Genomic DNA, 19453 nt, shown 5'->3' on the forward strand with positions numbered 1-19453 from the left:
TCCAATACTGTCAAATGCATAACGAAATGGCTGACGCAATTTATTTTTGTGAGGTCAAAGTATGGTATGGGCCCAATATTGTTCGGATCTAGAATGTGGAAAATGGCGGCCCAAGAAAATATGACTGTTGAAAGCCAGTTTGATATATGTATCAGGTTAACCATTGGGGTTTACCCGAATGACCACCCTTCCAATATAGAAGGGGGAGGTGGGGGATTCGAATCCCCATATTCTCAGGAGGTTGAGATGGGGATGAATTAATTTCAGGAGTGGGTTTCGACTCTCACGCCCTGCAAGACCGACAAAAAAAAATATGTATCAGGTTTAATGAATATTTTGGTCTATAGATCATGTGGACTAGGCTCATTCCAAACGCTGGCGACGTGGTCCTATAGTATGACCCATATATATTTAATTGTTAAAATGATTTAGAGAAATGATAGCGATAGTATTTAATAGTCTATTCTAAACCATAAAAAAAGAATTAAGCAACACAGCCAATCTGGCTAGGTGAATGTAGCATTCGAGCATTGTTAGAGGAAGGATCAGGAGCAATCCCTAATCCTTGACAATGAGGAATGAAGGCATGATTAGCGTATTCGCCATTTTGAATGCCTCCTTCTTGATTAGCTAAAATTACAATATGAGCATTGCATCTTATTTGAAAACACCCTCAAGAAAACACCATGTAATTGACTTATTTGAAAACTCAATTCTACGTTATCAAATCTTTCAATAAATGAAGTTATATATAAAGTACATGTGCATATGGCAACTCTCTATTTTTACATGTCATTAGGTGTAAATTATCAATAATGTTCGGAATATATGATGATTTATAATTTTTCTGTGTTAAGGTATAGTCTAGAGATGCCAAACGTCCAAATTCGGAACTGTCTATTCTTTCAATTATGTGCATGGGCATTACGTTAACATTGCACCTCCTCGAGCCAAGGCCCGAGAAATTTCCAATGGTGATTATAAGACATACGAAAATTCGTGGAGTCGATTTAGGTGAGAGAGAAAACACAAAGGATTATCGGAACATTGCGTGCTTCTTTTCCTTTTCCTTTTTCTTTGTTCCCTTTCTTTTTGGTGCAACTAATTTTGCTTCAATCTGAGTATTCCCTCACATTTCATTGTGCTCAAGTTAGGTAGAAATAGAAAACGACAGGAAGCTGTTAAGAGAAAACGCATTAAAAAAATTAATTATAGTATTTTAAGTAAATGTGAGCATGATCCGGATTGGATAGGTCCAGCACCAAATCTAGGAACCGACCTGCACAGTATTGGTCCCTAATTTTTGGGATCGAGGACCAACCCTTTTGAGCTTGGCACTGAATACCAGACTGACCCTATGAGTCTAGTACTAACTAATTATTTTTTTATTTCACTTTTTGTATTCCTTAAAAGGACAAGTGTACTATTGCAAATTATATATGCATCAATAATGCGACATTGAGTAACCAAATTATGGACACAATCACATATCAAATATAAATATAAGAAAAGATAACAACATAATTTTTTTTTTTTTGGTAAAGGTAATAATAGAATAGAAAGAGGAAAAGCCAATTATACAAAAGACCAGCGCCAAAAACTTTCACTCAAAAAGCACACAAGCAAACTGAGTGAAAAGGAGTCGGTGTAAAAGAAAGAAGGAACGACTGATACAATTGGCAACAACAAGAGCAAACACCCCCAAGTTCGAATGAAGCAAAAAGGGTACACATCCAAAAGCAGCACGAGCGCAACAGGCGCAGCAACGTCCAAACGAAGGACAAGAGCAAAACCCCAATACCAATCGAGCTAGCGAAGAACAAACCCAACAGCCTATTAGAGCTCAACCAGGCCAGCAACGAAGATTGAAGGATCAAATCCCCACCCACGTTGAAGCCTCCTATTTCTCGGGTTGTCAGGCACCTTGCTGTAGGTTAGTACTTTGTCCCTGACGACTTTTATGAGATAATTCTTCAAAGCTGCAACCTCAAGCACTTCGCCTCGAAAAATGATGCTATTCCTTTTCTTCCAGATAAGATGGCACATGGCCCCAAAAGAGAAACGGTCAATAGAGTGGAAGAAGTCCTTACCAGATAAATATTTCAGAGCCCAAAGGAGAATCTCCGCCCATGACCTATTACGCCAGGGAAGATTACATCTCCCCGCCCAAAAGAAAGCAAGCATCGCAAGAACATGACACAAGAAGAAGAGATGGTCAATCGAATCAGGAGCATAATTGCAGAAAGCACACACTTCATAATCAATTCTTCCATGAGAAATGAGTAAAGCCTGAGTAGGAAAGTGGTTCTTGGTAATCGGCCAAAGGTTGAACTTGTATCTGGGAGCAATGGCATTATTCCAAATAAAGTGAGCCCAAGGGACACGGTTCTTTCTAGGTCTTAACGCCTCCAAGGCTGAGGCCACTGAAAAGAAACTGGAAGAGGACTCACGCCAAGAGAAGTTGTCAGGAGAATTAGCTAGGATTGGCAAGGAGAAGCCCCAACAGTCAAATAGAGATTTGAATGCACAGTTTGTCGGTGCAAGGAGGTCTGCTACTGTTGCTTTCCTAGAAAGGCCTGAACTAAGAATAAGAGAGTCTGGGATGATGAGGCTCCAAAGGCCTTCCTGGTGCCAATTGTTGTGCCATAGAGAGATTGAATGACCATTGCCTACTCTCCAACAGAAGGATAACCTGAAATTTCTTCTAAGGTGAAGGATTTTCTTCCAAGCCCAAGAGCATACTGTTGGGATAGCCGTGACCCAAAAATTCTCTCTTTTTAAGAAATTTGAATGGATTCACCGACACCAAAGGGACTCTTTATTTGTGAACAAGATCCATATATACTTAAGCATATACGCTTTATTGCAGTCCTTCAACCTTCGAATACCCAAACCACCTTCCACCTTGGGAACACAGGCATCCTCCCAAGAAACTTTAGCTCCGCCCCATCCAAGGGTAGGACCCTTCCAAAAGAATTGCTTTAAAATACGCTCAATACGCTCTATAACCGAGTAGGGAAGAGAAAAAACACTAGCCCAAAAGGCTTGAATGGAATGTAGGACTGACCTGATCAATTGTAGCCTTCCAGCGAAAGAAAGAAACCGCTGAGCCCACGACTGAACTCTAGCTGTGATCCAATCAACAAGAGTAGTACAATCCGCTTTGCTAAGTCTCGAAGTAATAATGGGAACCCCCAAATAACGTATTGGTAGCTTCCCTTCTTGAAAATCCAGTGTCAAGAGAATATTACTTCGCAAAGAAGTGGAACCCCCTGCAAGAAAGACCTCGCTTTTGTTTTTGTTAGGCAACATTCCGCTCCATAAAGAGAAGATAACAATACCTCTATTGAGGAGAGTCATCGAAGCCCAATCTACCTGGCAAAAAAGAAAGACATCATCGGCAAAAAATAGATGGGATAGCTTCACAGACTTGCACCTCCAAAAATACTTGAAGTCCTTATGAGTTGTGTGAGAGCTCAGGATCCCAGAGAAAATCTCCATAACTAGGGTAAATAAGTAGGGGGACATAGGATCCCCTTACCGAAGCCCACAACTAACTGAGAAGAAGCCATGCAGCTCACCATTGATCGAGATAGAATATTTAGGTGTACGGACACAAACCATGATGAGTCTGATTATCCACTCAAGGAAACCAAAAGCCGAAAGGGTAAGCTCAAGGAAATCCCAATCCACAGTATTATAGGCTTTCTAGAAGTCCACCTTAATAGCACACTTAGGCAGATAAGGCTCGAGATGGAATCTTGCAAACAGCTCCTGGGTTAGAAGAATATTATCCCTTATCCTCCCACCTTTAACAAAGGCATTCTGGGACGGACTAATTAAATCATTTAACACAGCAGCTAAACGATTAGTCAAAATCTTTGTAATAACTTTATAAATTGTGTTACAATAAGCTATGGGTCTAAAATAAGAAACAACACAAGCGTTGGGAACCTTAGGCATCGTGGCTAATATCGTGTTATTCACCTCTCTTAGCAACCGGCCCGAAGAGAAAAAATCCTTTACCGCCTCTAAAACTAGAGGCCCTACTACGTCCCAATTATTCTTAAAGAATTCAACAACCCATCCGGTCCAGGGGCTTTACCACGGGCCAAGGAGAATAGAGTATCCCGAATCTCAGAGTCAAAGACTAGACGAGAAAGAAAGCCAACCTAATCAATTGAGAGAGGCCGCCGAACGAACTCTTTCAACTCCTGCAAAAAAAGGCTTCGAGAGGGCTGTCTGCGGAGTCAAAAGGTCACTAAAAAAGGAGACAAAGATAGGTGGCACCAATTCAAGGTTTGTAATCAAGGAGCCTGAAGGATCCTTAACCGAAAGAATCCTATTCCTAAGTTGTCTTCTAGTGACCGATTGATGAAAAAACTTGGTGTACCTATCACCTTCCCGGAGCCACTTGATTCTTGATTTCTGTTTGTAAAAAGACTCATCCTGAGAACGCAACTCGACAAACACCCAACGTTGAGATTTCTCCAAATCCGCAAGGCGTAACTGCCCGGTCTTGCAAGACCAACCTGGGTGATACGAAGAGCATTCCTCACGTCAGTAGTTCTCATAGAAATGTCAGAGAAGGCCACTCTATTAAGTTGCTTTAGATGCCTTTTTCAAAAGCTTTAACTTGCGAATAAGTTTGTACATATGAATACCTTCCACCGGACTCTCCCAAACTTGCTAAACAATAGAGGAAAAGGACGGGTGTTTCATCCATAGATAAAAAAATTTGAAAGGCTTCTTCCTAAAAACCGAGTTAAGAACACTGACAACCATGGGCAAATGATCAGATATACCCGGGTCTAGAAAGTTAGCTTCAGAATAAGAAAAGACAGTATTCCACTTGGCATTCACCAACACCCTATCAATCTTTCTCATCTTCCTAGCAACACCAGAAGAAGTAGACCACGTAAAGCGAATGCCCACATATCTCAAATCCTCCAAATCAATTTGTGCTAAACATTAACTGAAATCATCAAAAAAAAAGGTATCCAAGTAGTGGTACTCCCAACTCGGTCGAACGGATCTTTTAAGGCATTAAAAATCACCAGCAACCAACTGGGCGAAGTCCTGCACAAAGCTGTTCATCCGTACAAGGTCATCCCAAAGAGGCCGACAACGGGTGTAGGAATGCTCTCCATACACCACCGAAATATAAGAAGACATCTCAGACAGAAGAAGCTCCAGGTGGCCATGGATAGCCTGATCATTAATAGAAGAGACTTCAAAGCGAACCAACTCCGGGTTCCAACCGGCCCAGATTTTACCCCGAGGGGAATAGTCATAATTTGCAATCCAGTTCCATCCCATCCAAAAAGTAGAGGAGATAGAGTGAAAAAGAGACTCGGGAGCCCTAGTCTCAAGCAGCCCAACAAAACATAAATTGTTCAATGACACAAACTTCTTCACTTCAGCACACCTAATGGGGTTAACCAAACCCCTTATATTCCAAAAACCTATATACATTGTTGAAAAGTAAGAAGATTACCTCTTCTTGGTGGTCCTACGCCGACCAGAGGCTGGAGTAGGTAGAGCCGACGGGGAAGGGTCAGGATGCAACTTGAGAAGTTTGTCTTGCATGGATTCATTATTCCCAAGAGTTGGAGGCGCTCTCGGAGAAGGCATAGAGAGCAAATCATCATCCGAATATCCATCTATGTCTTCGCCCGAACTAGGAGGAACCAAAGAAGGTTCAGCAAGAATAACTCCTGTGGAAGACCGCCTTTCTTGAGCTTGTGTCTTCGTGTCAGGATTCGGAGCCTTTGCTGGAACAGGTTCTTTCAGCTTCAAAGATTGACTTCTATCTCCAGAGGGAACATCATCTTTAATCTTCAAAGATATCCCACCACATGTGGAAGAAGAAAGCCTAAACGAGGCCTCAACCTTACCTAGTGGAGGCTTATTCTTTTTACTTTTAACCTGCTTCCAAGTCGTTTCAGTCCCTTGTGAAGGAACAACCACATGGGCAGCAAGCTTCTCCGAATTCTGGACCGAATCATCACTAGAAACAGAGCAAATAACGCTTTGAGGCAGCGGAAGGACAACTGTTAGGTCTGTAGCTAAGCTTGATGAAGACCGGCCGTCCATAGCAGCAAAAGTACCAGCATATTCTTTCTCACTCATTGACCACCACTTTTCATCAGCAAGGGCTGGAGTTGGTTCCACCGTCGTCGACTGGGAAGCGGGAGCTGCAACTGAGGTCTGTTGCGGACCAAGTGCACCTGAGGGACAAGCAGGGGCAGGGGAACACTTATGGCCAAAAATGTCACACCTAAGGCATGCTATGGGACACCATTCATACTCCACACCCACCGAGCATGATTCCCCATTGTGCCTTAGTTCCACCTCCTCGCAGCTTGGCTGGTCAGCTGTAATTTCGACACAAACTCGAGCAAAAGCCAGCATTTTCATTTGTTCCGTTCGCCAGTCTACATAGAGTGGCTTGCCTACGGCACTAGCAACTTTGCCTATCCCCTGAGAGGACCAGAAAGCAAGCGGCAAATTGGTTAGCTTAATCCATACCGGCACCGTCAAATGCCTATCCTTTTTAAGCTCCAGAGTTGGTTTCCATTGTTGCAACACCAAAGGAACTTTAGCAACCGTAATAGGTCCCCCTTCCAAGACCTTCCTGCGGCACTCGCTATCAGGCACATGAAAGAAGAAAAAACCTTTACCATTAGACATCACCTCAACGAGATTCGGCCCCCAAGCATTCTTAAGGGCCATTTCAGTAGTTTTGAAAGGTAGTCTACGACCAATGAAGTAACCCACGAGGCATTCATTCAGTTTGGGATCAGCCGCTTCAAGCACATCATCCATAAGTTCAACAACAGGTTTGTTATTTTCATAGAAGGAGGCGAGAACTCCAAATCATAGCCTTTAACAGCGACTTTCGCCACCGCAACCCAAGAGCGAGCCTTCGGGTTTGTCGAGTCATTCCTTTGATGAGGAAGCTTAGATTTGGACCTGGCACGATTTCTCCCTCGCTGCCCAGCAGGAACAGGGGAGGATTGAGCCACCTGGTCTTTCGAAGAAACAGCCATGGGCGGGACAACACAATCAGCTACCTACTTAGAGGCTCCCACTTGAGTCAAATGACCAAGGAGAGGAGGAGAGGGGCTTCGGCCACTAGGGCCTTCTCCAGCTTGGGCCATAACCAATGAAAGACAACACAATAGGAACCCACAACAAGAACCCGCAACAGAGCAGAATGAAACCCTAACTAAGTAAACCCATGACGGCCCAAAGGAACATGTACCAGGCTACCACTTTAGGGGAAATGAAGAGGGTCAAATGGAGGTCCTATCTGCTAAAGATCAACCCCAACCACCAGTCAAGGCTCCCGTGATCTGCAGCGAACCAGAGACGAGGGAACCTTACTCACAAGCATCCTTCTTAGCCTAGGAAGAGGAACAAACCAGGCCGAGCTCTATGAGGGATTGAAGGCGACCAACAGGTGGTTCTTCCCTCCAAAAACCAGCCCGAACCACCAGCTATGGCAGCCGGAGAGAGGCGCGCATCAGGAAGCAGGAACAGTGACGAATCGCCCACCTATAGAGCACTGTGAATAGTATCTCTTTTCACATTATATTTGTGTCGGCTATTTGCATTAACAACATAAATTTCATACCTGCTAAAAGAAACAAACCATAAAAATGAACACATGAGGTGAGTGAGAAGAGGCTAGAGGCGAGTGGACAGAGGTGACTAAATCAAGGTGAGTAGGCGAGTAAGCAAGCAAGGCTGAGGTGAGCAAAGAGGGTTTTTATTTTTTTATTTTGGTTGAATTAAGGCTCGGTTGCTTTTCACTTTCTAATTTATGTGACAGACTGAACTGTGAAGATGATAGAGCAAGAGGTGTTAGAATTTAGAATAGACAAAAGTTTGTAATATATAATATATCTAATACATATTATACATGATATATATCTATTAATATATATATAGGGTTGGTCAGAGTTGCACTAACTCTAAATCTCCAGGACAGATAATTAACCCGCACAGTGCAGGGTTCGGGGATCCTAGGACTAAGGACCGACTTAGTCTCCATGGGAACCGAACTAGGATTGGTTAGGTTAGGCTGGTTCGGTTGACTCTAGACCGATGCTTAGCCCTAATTTTACGTTACGGGTTTATTAATACGTTAATGATAAATATAATATGATCAAATGTGTAACTTGTAACGCAATTAGTACGTATATTTATCTAATCTCTAAAGACGCTCTTGAATTGGTTTTGACCATTTCAGTAGTGAATCGCTACGTAAGTTTAGAAAATAAATATCGTCATTTAAGATTTTGTGAAATGTCATAATCATGAAAGTAACTTTTAACATTGAAAATAGCTATGCATGTTTTTATTGCCAACTTCATTATCATGAAAGTAACTTTCATAATTGAAAATAGCTGTGCACATATATTGGGCTATGGATGTAGTTGCTGGAGATTAAAGAATCCCGCTTGCACACACGTGTTCGACAATAGCGTTAATGCCAGAATCTGCCTGCAACACCGTCTTCCCCTACGTGCCTGTGCATAGAGAGATTACATAGGCAATTTCATCCAATGTAGAACCTCCGAATGCGACAACCCATGTATTTAACAGTTCATTGGTTGTCTATATCTATGGCCGAAAAGAAAATAACCAGAACATGTCGTGAGGTGCTGCCGATGAATGGGTAACTAGGTTGTTCTACAGTAAGAGCGCTTCATAGTCGAATGAAATGATTCCTCAAAAGCTGTTGTAACTTAGAGAGCACTGCAACCCTGGTACCAAGATTTTGTACCATTATGGTATGCTAATCCGCTCGAAAATGGAGATAGGTAACACAGAGGGAGAGAATGATTTGGAGTGTACAGTCCAAGAGAGATTTTATTTCACCCATAAAACAAAGGACTTTGTTTGCACGGGGGGAATCAAAGCGCAGCATACAAGACAAAACTCAACCATGTGCACGTTCTGCTTACGTTTACTGATAAAATCGATTCATAGAAAGAACACGCCACTTCGTCTGAGACGTTCGTCCATTTGCCTCCCTCGAATGTTGCCTACCTAAAAGACAACGAGAAAATATCATCAGCAGACGGCCGAACGAGTCAATGAGTACGGCGTGTTTCACTCGCGCTTCCACGACTCAATGAGTCTGGCCAACGCCGATCGAGACGACCCACCAGGGCTCAAAACAGCCTTAGCTTCTTCCTTCATGGCGAGTGTTCCTTCTCTCACCATCTTGCCCTCCTCACTCTCCATCAATTCTTTGACTCGCTTCTCCACCTCCTCTGACCTCACCGACCCGTCCTCTGACTCATCCACTGGTAGTGCGATCCTCATCTCTTGCACCAGCAACACCTTGTTGTGCCGCTGCTCCGCATATAGTGGCCACGCCAGCATTGGTATGCCTGCACACACTACCTGAAGGACTGAGTTCCACCCGCAGTGAGTCACGAACCCGCCCACCAAGGGGTGTCTTAACATGGCCACCTGTGGGGCCCATTTCTTGACCATGAGCCCCCTCTCATGGGTATGTTCCAAGAAGCCCTCCGGAAGCAGCGAGCCCAAGTCTAGGTCGGGCGTCGCTAATGGGTTACGGACCACCCACAAGAACCGTTGACTGCTCCTCTCCAGCCCCGTCGCTATTTCCTATAGCTATTCCACCGAGAAGATGCCCAAGCTCCCGAAACACAAGAACACGATGCTCCTTCTTAGCTGCGAGTCCAGCCATGCCAGACAATCTGGAGATCCACCTGTTGGATGCAAATTGCGCAACCCCAAAATCTCCATAATTAGAATAAGAACATGCATAATTGATTAGAAAGATTAACGCACCTGTTTTGGGATCCATCGTTCTTGAAGCAGAAGTGGAAACACAATGTTCCACTCTCAAATCCTTCTCCTCTATTGCCCTCCGTATCACTAGCTCAATAAAGTGGCCCCCCTCATGTTTAGCGTTAGGTAAACACTCATTATGTGAGGATACATGTGAAAATTAGGGTTAGAGGAGAGACTTGAGCACTATTTATAGAGTTTCTAGCCAGACCCCCTCATTACGAGCCAGGCTCAACTTGGCCCACACTAGCCAACCTCATATTAGACTAATTAAGAAACATTTTATCTCACCTTAGACCAACCTTGTTTTATAATAACCGGAAAAACAGTAAATTACAATATCAATTAATGTAGTCTACATTAGAAAGACTCTTACATTCTCTCACTTGGACTATATTAATTGTAATCGTATCATATGTGCACACATTGGTCTAGAGATAATTCTTAATAATCAATCATATCCCATAAAGTCTTAAACACCGAATCATGGCGGTAATTGCATGTATACACATAAAGCCTTCTATGATCATGAGTGCTCTCAACTTTATTGATATGGATTCAATATGGTAGTGTGTCAAATGGATAACATCTCTCATAGAAAGATCCCATTTGTCAGTCACTATTTTCTTATCTTAAGCATTACAAAACTTGTGCCACTAGAGAATGCTTTATGGTTCCAATGAACCCACATATGTCTTGTCTTTACAGTTAACATTTTTTTATGTATAACAAGACATATGTACAAGGCTAATAACCGGATGTCCCTAGCCTTCACTCAAGGTTTATATAGTACCTTGAGACTTTATCAATATGTATTCAACATAATAACAACATATTCAAAAATATTTTATTAAATGCAAAAGTTGATATATATCAAATCGTTACAAAGTGTAACGAACACAGATAAAACATTTATCGGAGTAAAGCCAAAATAGCTCCCACTAAACAACAGCATCTCATGATGCTCCTAGGCCCATGTTAATGACATGTCGCTCAAATACACATGCACGTAGGCCTTTAATTAGTGGATCTGCAACCATATCATCTATGAAAGTATGTTATATTATTACGTCACCTTTCTGTACCATTTCCTTTTGGTAAAAAATTTTGACCGTCATATATTTAGACCCCTTAAGACTTCTGTAGTAAATAAATAATACTACAAATTTGTTATCTCGATACAACTGTATGGGTCTATCCATAAAATTAAAACGATCAACTCTTTCATGAGGTTCTAGAGCCTAATAGCCCAAGTAATAGCCTAAAAGAATGTTACTAACACTGTTTACATAGTAGAAGATGACATATAACTTTATTTACTGCACTTCCTGCTAACATAAATATGTATTCCATTATTCATCACATGTCATCCTAACAGCCAATAAAGTTTATATCTGAATACCCCACTAGCAGCAAGAATTGAACATGTCAGTAAATTAGCATATAATATTTTGTCATCTTTAAGTACCTTAAAACCTTCTTAGCAGCAACCCAATGATCGCGTCTTGGATTTGACTGATATCTACCTAGGAGTTCCGTCGCAAAGATAATATTTATTCTAGTGTAAATTCGAGTATACATTATACTTTTAAGTGCATTAACACAAGGTACACAATTTAATTAGATTTTCTCAATATCTAAATAAGAACAATGTGATAGATTTACTCCATCACCCTTAACAAAAGGAGCAATTCCTAGCTTGCAATAATGTATATTGTATATTTCCAAAATACGATCAGCAAATGTCATCTAAGAAAATCTAATATAATATGGCGAAAACAATCCTTATAGACTTTAGTACAAAGGATAAAAGATGCATCAAGGTCACTGCTTGTAAACAAAATATGATGTACGTAGTGTATGAGAAAAATAAATTTCTTCCCACTAACCTTGTAATATATTGAATTACTTTGTTCTCAATTGAACAAAATAACAACACTATGAAACTTTATAATATTGTCTGGAAATTTGCTTAAAATCATGAATAAGCTTTTCAGTCTACACACAAGTTTACTTGAATCTGCTGCAAAATTCTCTAGTTGCACTTATAGATTTTGTATCTATTTAACGTAACTTCAAATAAATAAGTGCTATTAATGCCACGTTCACTCTGAAAGGATATTTAAAGAAATAATTATTTCTTCACTATAAAACATCCACCCCTCTGTCAGAGTGAAAACTCTATCATCTTTTATAGCATCTAATCACATACTTGATTGATGATAAGAAATAACATGTATTTATGTCGCTAAATCAACCATGTAGTGGATATTGCAGTCATGCTCTCACAAATAGACTATATAGTTTAATGGAATTATTGATCATATTTTCCTAAAAAGCTACAATCACTTCATTCTATACTTGAGAGGTTTGAAAAAATTTCATCATAACTATATCAAGAACAATACCTTGAACCTCAACAAGTTTAGTCTATGGTATAGGAGATTCTACAATTGTCTGTACCACAATTGCCTGTATAGGCAAAAACAAAGACACAGTGATCTTCTATCGCACTATTATCATTAATAGTTTGAGAGCAACTATTCTCTACAATTACGTTAAACTGTAGAAACTTTATAGTATGTCATTCCATAATTCTTGTACCTTCTTTAGGGTTATAAAATTAATATCCATTTGAACAATCTGAGTAAGGTACAAAATAATTCCAAGTAGATCTAAATTCCAATACACTTAATATTGAATTAGATAACCTACCTCTAAATTTAATATGATTCATGTAATTTATGTTCAGTCTATAACTCAAAAGAAGTTTATAAAATAACTTTGATAAGAAATACCTTTTGTATGTGAAAATGTTGCTTTCAAAATATCAGCTCACAAAAGACTGGATAAATTAGTCTTACTAATTATACTCATCACCGTGTTCAATATGGTGCATTTATGCCTTTCGGTCAAATCTTTTTGTCAGGATTTTCAGGCATGGTAATTAAGTTACCACTCTAGAATCTACCAAGTATTTGACAAATGACCCTTTACGTTATTTCGCATTGTCATACTCGCCAAAATACTCACGGCCACTATTAAGCCTGAAAACCTTTTAAGACCAATTGTAATTGTTTTATTCTTTATTTTGGTAATTTTGGGGGCGCATGAGAACATTTCTGTTCCAGAAATAGTTTCTGGAACATAAATGAATTTTTCTATTTCTATTTTTGGATGAGTTTCTGAGAAAAAAAATCTGTTTGATAACAATACGAAATTTCTGTTTCAGAAATAGAAATTCATTTGATAACTGAATAAAATTTCTATTTCTTAAAACAAAATTTTCTTTTTTTGGACCCTTCCAAAAAACGTTGCAAAGATATCAAACAAATTTCTATTCGTTTGATAACAATACATGTCAATAACAACGTTGCAAACTTGGACATTCTGATCAAGCTTCTCCTCCGTTATATAGTCATGAACCCTTCCACCTTCTCGCGTGGCTCCCAGCTGCGAGCACGCGGAAAGAGCACCAATAACCGTTACTTCATTAGGCTTCAAGCCTTCCTCTTTCATCCTCTTATACAAAGATATAGCCTCAGTGGGTCGATGGCCCTGAGCTAGCCCGGAAATCAACGCGTTCCACGAGGCAATATCTCTCACAGGCATTTCATCGAACACCTTCTCCGCATAATCAAGATCGCCACCCTTCGCATACACGTCGAGCAGAGTCGTCCACAGCAGCACGTCTGCACAGAACCCGAAACGCACCACTTGGGAGTGCAGCTGCATCGCCTCGGAGATCGCGAGGGCGCCCGCGCAAGCCTTCAAGGCGAAGGAGCAAGAGAGCGCGTCAACCCTGCGGGAGCCGCGCAGCATGGAGCGGTACCAAGAGACGGCGTCGGCGGGCTCGGGGCTCTGGGCGATGCCCCTGAGGATGGCATTGAAGTCGTTCGTGGAGGGGTGGAGGATGCGGTGGAAAACGCGGGTCGCGAAAGAGAGGTCGCTGGAAGGCGAGATTGCGCAGAGCTCGACGAGCCTCGTGCAGGCGTTGGTCGACTGGAACTGGTCGATGACCAGTAGATGGGCTTGGAGCTGCTTGATGCGGGAGAGGGAGGTGCATTTCCGAAGAAGTGACTCCAACGAGTGCATGCCTTGCCCGCGCGAGCTTGCTCAAAAACCATGCCTTGCCCGCCGCCGCAAGGGAACGAGCGGCGGGGGTGCAGGCGTGAGATCTGTTGCCGAGGGGTGCTCGGACAACAAGCGGGGACAGTGGGTCGTAGTGAGTGGGTGGATTCGCGAGCAGATGTGGATGAGCAAGAGGAGAGGCGGAGCAGAGGCGGAGCAGAGGTGGAACAAAGGTGGAGAAGAGGCGGAGTAGAGGCGGAGAGGCGGAGGAGAGGCGGAGCAGAGGCGGAGGAGAGGCAGAGATGGAGGAGGAGGCAAAGAAGAGGCGTACGAGGGAGAGAAGAGTGAAATTAGGGTTGGGAGAAATCAGAAATTGATTTCTCCTCTATTTCTATTTCTGGAATAGATTTCTATTCCAGAAATATAAAATTTGATAAGCTCTATCAAACAAGTTTCTGTTCCAGAAATTGGTCTGGAACAGAAAAATCATTTCTGGAACAGAAATAATTTTTATCATGCACCCCCTTTACTTCCACAATAATCTATAGAAGTCTTTAGATAACCGTTAAGAGTAGACAGAATATCAACATTGTCAACTTTTCTACTCTTCCTTCAGACATGTGTGAGATTATTCCTTAAATAGAAAATTTTTGGAAACAACATTTTCAACCATATACGAGATGTATATGCCATTAGAACTTAAACACAATCTTTGCATATGTGTCATAATTTTGGTATTAGATAAAACATAACTTCAAGCCATTAAAAATTTCATCATCTTTTAGCAGTGCAGTCAATAGACAAGCCACTTTTCAAGTGTTTCAGAATGGAACGCTTCATGGACAATAAGCAAATTCTATTACTTTTTTCTCAAGTAACAAATCATATGTTCACAACTTAAAATTTGAAGCAGTAAAAACCTTAATAATAATGGAGTTTATTAATTATAAAAAAGGTGACTGAAAAACAAGTAATGTAAATAATTAGCATCATGTGAGCATCGTGTAACTTGACGTACAAGTACACATCCAAAGAGTTACACGCATAATTATATAATCACATTTGGACAGAATACATGACACGCAGTTGTATACTCCCCACATTGTAGCGGTTATGGGAATATATTCCAATCTTTATAAATTCATCACCTTTGGACATATGAACCACTAAGATCAATCACTCCTCCATCACACCATCATGTATCCCTCCATGAACTAATACACAATCACCTCATTTGGGAGTATGACCACGCATTAGACCAGGAGACATCCTAATCAGCATACGAGATCGAAATTTATCAAACCCAATCAAGCGTGTCATTTTGGCGGTCATTACTCAATTGAATCCTTAAAACTCTCTCATACCAGGGATATAAACTTTACTTCTCACATACACCATATACATGTGATTTTAACTTTAGTGATAGGAGTAGTAAATCACTAAAATCACATATCATGCTAATTACATTACTTTATTCATTAATAAAAATTAATCACACACACACACACACACACACACACACATATATATATAATATATCGAATATGAAAGACAGATTCCAATGAGATCAATGATCATAACAATACAATAAACTTCTCATAACAGAGAATAAAGCATCTCTTATGCACCCCAATTACAGATTACAATAACAACATAAAAAGAATGCTGATCTAGAAGATTTCTCACAAATTAATATCAATAGCAATACAGGGTATACCAAATCGACAAGCCTGACAGTCGATCAATTCTCACTCATGAGTTTCATAAGGCAAAAAATAACTCTAAGGCCAACAACTAACTTATTAGCCAATTTTTTTTAAGTAATAAATTATCATTGTAATCAACCAGTGGCCTATTAATTGAGTCAAACTAGAGAACCAAATATCTAAACTTTAATAGTAGATACCATTGCTCTGCGTAAATGTTATCATACTCCTTAACCATAAAATAATATTCAACTTAATGGATATTAACCAGTGACCAAATGAGTTTAGGTACAATATGCAATGACTTAACTGACATGCATTACCCACATTCAGCAGATGTGTTAATTAGTACAATCAGTTTGGTCACGGGTTCTTAAGACATCCATCATTCAAATGTTACTAGCATGTTAAGGAGTATGCATTAGCAACAAAAGTTTCATAACTTTTTACTGTTTCTCATCACCTCAATACATAATTCAATTACCATCCCATAATGGTTGTATCTCATTAAGCCAACTTCAGTTCACAATAAAGTTTAATTTTTATTAATGAATCATACCATTATAATGTTTATGTGATAACATACTTGTAACCCAACACTTATATTTCCAAAATCACAGAAAATACAAGAAAAATACGCAAATATACACTAAAAATACACATATTTTGGGTTTTGTATGTATTTGCACATCCATAAAACCATCAAACATATCAAATAAATACACCACAATATAGAGAATGAACATATGAATCCAACGCCACCAGCCACACGCTGATTTGATCCGATGCTCCATGCGCTCGCACACGCCGCCTAAGTGAGCGACGTGTGGAGCCCACGCGCGGGCATAACTTGACCAATCAAAAGACCGATCTGACTGGTTGACCGGGTCGAGTCGGTCAATGGGTTGGGTCGGGTTGGTCAACGGGTCAACGATCCCGGGTTGAGTCAACTGATCGGTTTGGGTCCGGTCGCTGATGTCATCGTGACGTTAGCAAGGCGCGTGCGTTGCACGCGCGAGCCGCGCCATGCATGTGGTGGCGCGTGAGGCGCATCTTCAATGCCCATGCGACGCTTGGCCACTCGTGGGGACACGTGCGGCCTCCTCCGGTGACACGCTGCCCATGGTTCTGCTCGTCTCGTCGAGCCCAGTCCATATTTGTGATTTAATTTTATTTTTATTGAACAAAAAATCACGAAAATCACAAATTATGGCAAAAATCTTATGCGTTTGAATTCTAGGGTTATGGTTGCTCTGATACTACATGTTGGATGCAAATTACGCAACCCCAAGATCTCCATAACTATAACAAGAACATGCATAATTGAGTAGAAAGATTAACACACCTATTTTGGGATCCATCGTTTTTGAAGTGGAAGCGGAAACACAATGTTTCACAAGCAAATCCTTCTCCTCTATTGTCCTCCGTATCACTGGCTCAATGAGGCAGCCCCCCTCACGTTTAGCATTAGGTAAACGCTCCTTAGGTGAGGATACATGTGAAAATTAGGGTTAAAAGAGAGACTTGAGCACTATTTATAGAGTTTCCAGCCAGGCCCCCTCATTACGGGCCAGGCTCAACTTGGCCCACACTAGCCAACCCTATATTAGACTAATTAAGAAACATTATATCTCACCTTAGACCAACCATGTTTTACAATAACAGTAAAAATAATAAATTACAATATCAATTAATGTAATCCACATTAGGAAAACTCTTACACCACCATCGTCGCCTCCTCTGCTCGAGATCAATGGCCTTTGTAGGCCTCATTGTAGCGATCCTGCATCGGATCCGCAACATCGGAGGGTGATATTGGTAGTGTGCCGGGGACATCTATAGGGGTGGCAAAGTCTTTTAAGCTTTTGGCAAACTTGTCATGAAGAGTTGGGATGTATAGGAAGAAGTTGAGGAAACCGGCTCCCGAAGTGAAGAGTAGTAGCAGGGGATGTTGAGCTCATGTGCAACAGCGACAACAGCAACGCAGAAGAAGTCGATGATGAGGCCGTGAATGACATGGTTCTCGGAGATAGAGGTGAGGGCGCGATGGACGTTGGGGTTGTTGAGGCGGAGGAGCTCAAGGGCGAGGGTCTCACAGTGGGGGGAGATGGTGGAGAAGTCCGGGGGAGTGTTGTGGCGGGGAAGTAGTGGAAGGCAATGGAGGGGACAGTGTCGGAGATGGAAGCGATGTAGGTGGTGGTAGAGCCGGCATCATAAGCTTGGTTGGTGATGAGGATGTGGATGGAGAGGGAAGGGCGGTGGGTGAGGAGGAGCTTCCCGAGCTCCACCATGGAGATTAAGTGGCCAATGGCAGGTGACGGATACAGCACGATTGCTTCCTTCATTGCTTGGGATTGTTGGAATTGCCGGAACGACGATGAAGCTCTGTGACAACGAGGGTTTCGGTGAGATTGATTTGTTTTTTTTCTTTTTTGTCTGGTTCACAATTTATCTTCTCGAGATGACGTTGATGCGTGGGGGAATGACACAATCAGTTGCAAATTTGTTTATGTGAGGTCAAAGTAGTGGCCCGATACTATGGGGCCAATAGTGCTTGAAACATGGAGAAATTTTGATAAGTGCAATGTCTATAATTTGTTTATGTGAGGTCAAAGTAGTGGCCCAATACTATTGGGCCAATAGTGCTTAAAACATGGAGAAATTTTTATTCGTGCAATGTTTATAATTTGTTTATGTGAGGTCAAAGTAGTGGCCCAATACTATTGGGCCTATAGTGCTTGAAACATGGAGAAATTTTTATAAGTGCAATGTCGATAGAAAATTGAATATGTAACATTGAAAATGATGGGTCGACCAAATGCAAGCGTCTACATTTAGTTTTGTATAGATCCACATTCGAATGAATACTCAGCTTATATTCACGGGACACTTGCTCTAAAAAATGGTGTCCCGTTCAAATGAATACTGTAGGCTGGTTTAGAAAAAATGTTTTATAGCCTAGACTAAAGTCTTTTTTTTCTTTTTTATCGATGATGTAGGCGTTATGGGGAGCCCCATTTATAATTAATTGTTAAGACAATATTGATCCACATCATGATGATCTATAAACTCATTGTAAAAGCATTGATCGTGCTCGATCAACCGCTCTCCTTTAGTCAGCCAATAGGTTGACTCTTAGTTCCCAAGGAAGTGGGTTGACAAAGAGTAGCCTAACCAGTATGACGTCAATAAGAACAATAGAATCGACCTTTCTTAACTTCTCGCACAATAATGTTGTAGATCTATTTTTAAATGTGATTTGGTTTCGGTTATCAATAATGTTCAGAATTATTTAAAAAAATTTCTAGAGATGCCAAACGTGCAGATTTATATGGCTGGCAGTTGATTGGCGCTGATTTAGATGTCAATCATTTCACATGACGTCATCAACGTTGATGTAAATAATTTTTAATAATATTTAAAATTTTAATTTTTAATTTTTTCTTTCGTTCTTTATTCACTTTCTTCTTCCTCTAGCCGGTCACCGACTCGTAGCCAGAGGCAGGGCTGGTGAGACCTTGCTAGCCCTGCCTAGTCAACTGCAAGCCGACAACCAACTGGAGGAAGAAGAGAGTGAAGAATTAAGAAAGAAATACAAATACAAATACAAATACAAATACAAATATCAAAATAAACATTAAAATATCAAAAAAATTATCCACGTCAACGCCAGTGACACACATCAAGTAAAAAAAAGAAATAACATAAAATTATCTATAGAAAATGCTATAAAAAAACCAACCCCAATATTTTAAGATACAAGTTTATTAATACATTAATGATAATTACAATAGAATTGAACGTGTAATTTGTAACGTAATTTTTATGTACATATTAATCTA

At 40.8% G+C, this 19453-nt stretch overlaps 1 pseudogene; it reads right to left on the reverse strand.

Moving 5' to 3' along the window:
• Window positions 1–9123: 9123 nt before the first annotated feature.
• LOC104415302 lies at window positions 9124–17956 on the reverse strand (annotated as a pseudogene).
• Between the last annotated feature and the right edge of the window lie 1497 nt (window positions 17957–19453).

This window comes from Eucalyptus grandis, chromosome 1, assembly GCF_016545825.1.
Source record: "Eucalyptus grandis isolate ANBG69807.140 chromosome 1, ASM1654582v1, whole genome shotgun sequence".
Classification (NCBI taxonomy): Eukaryota; Viridiplantae; Streptophyta; class Magnoliopsida; order Myrtales; family Myrtaceae; genus Eucalyptus; species Eucalyptus grandis.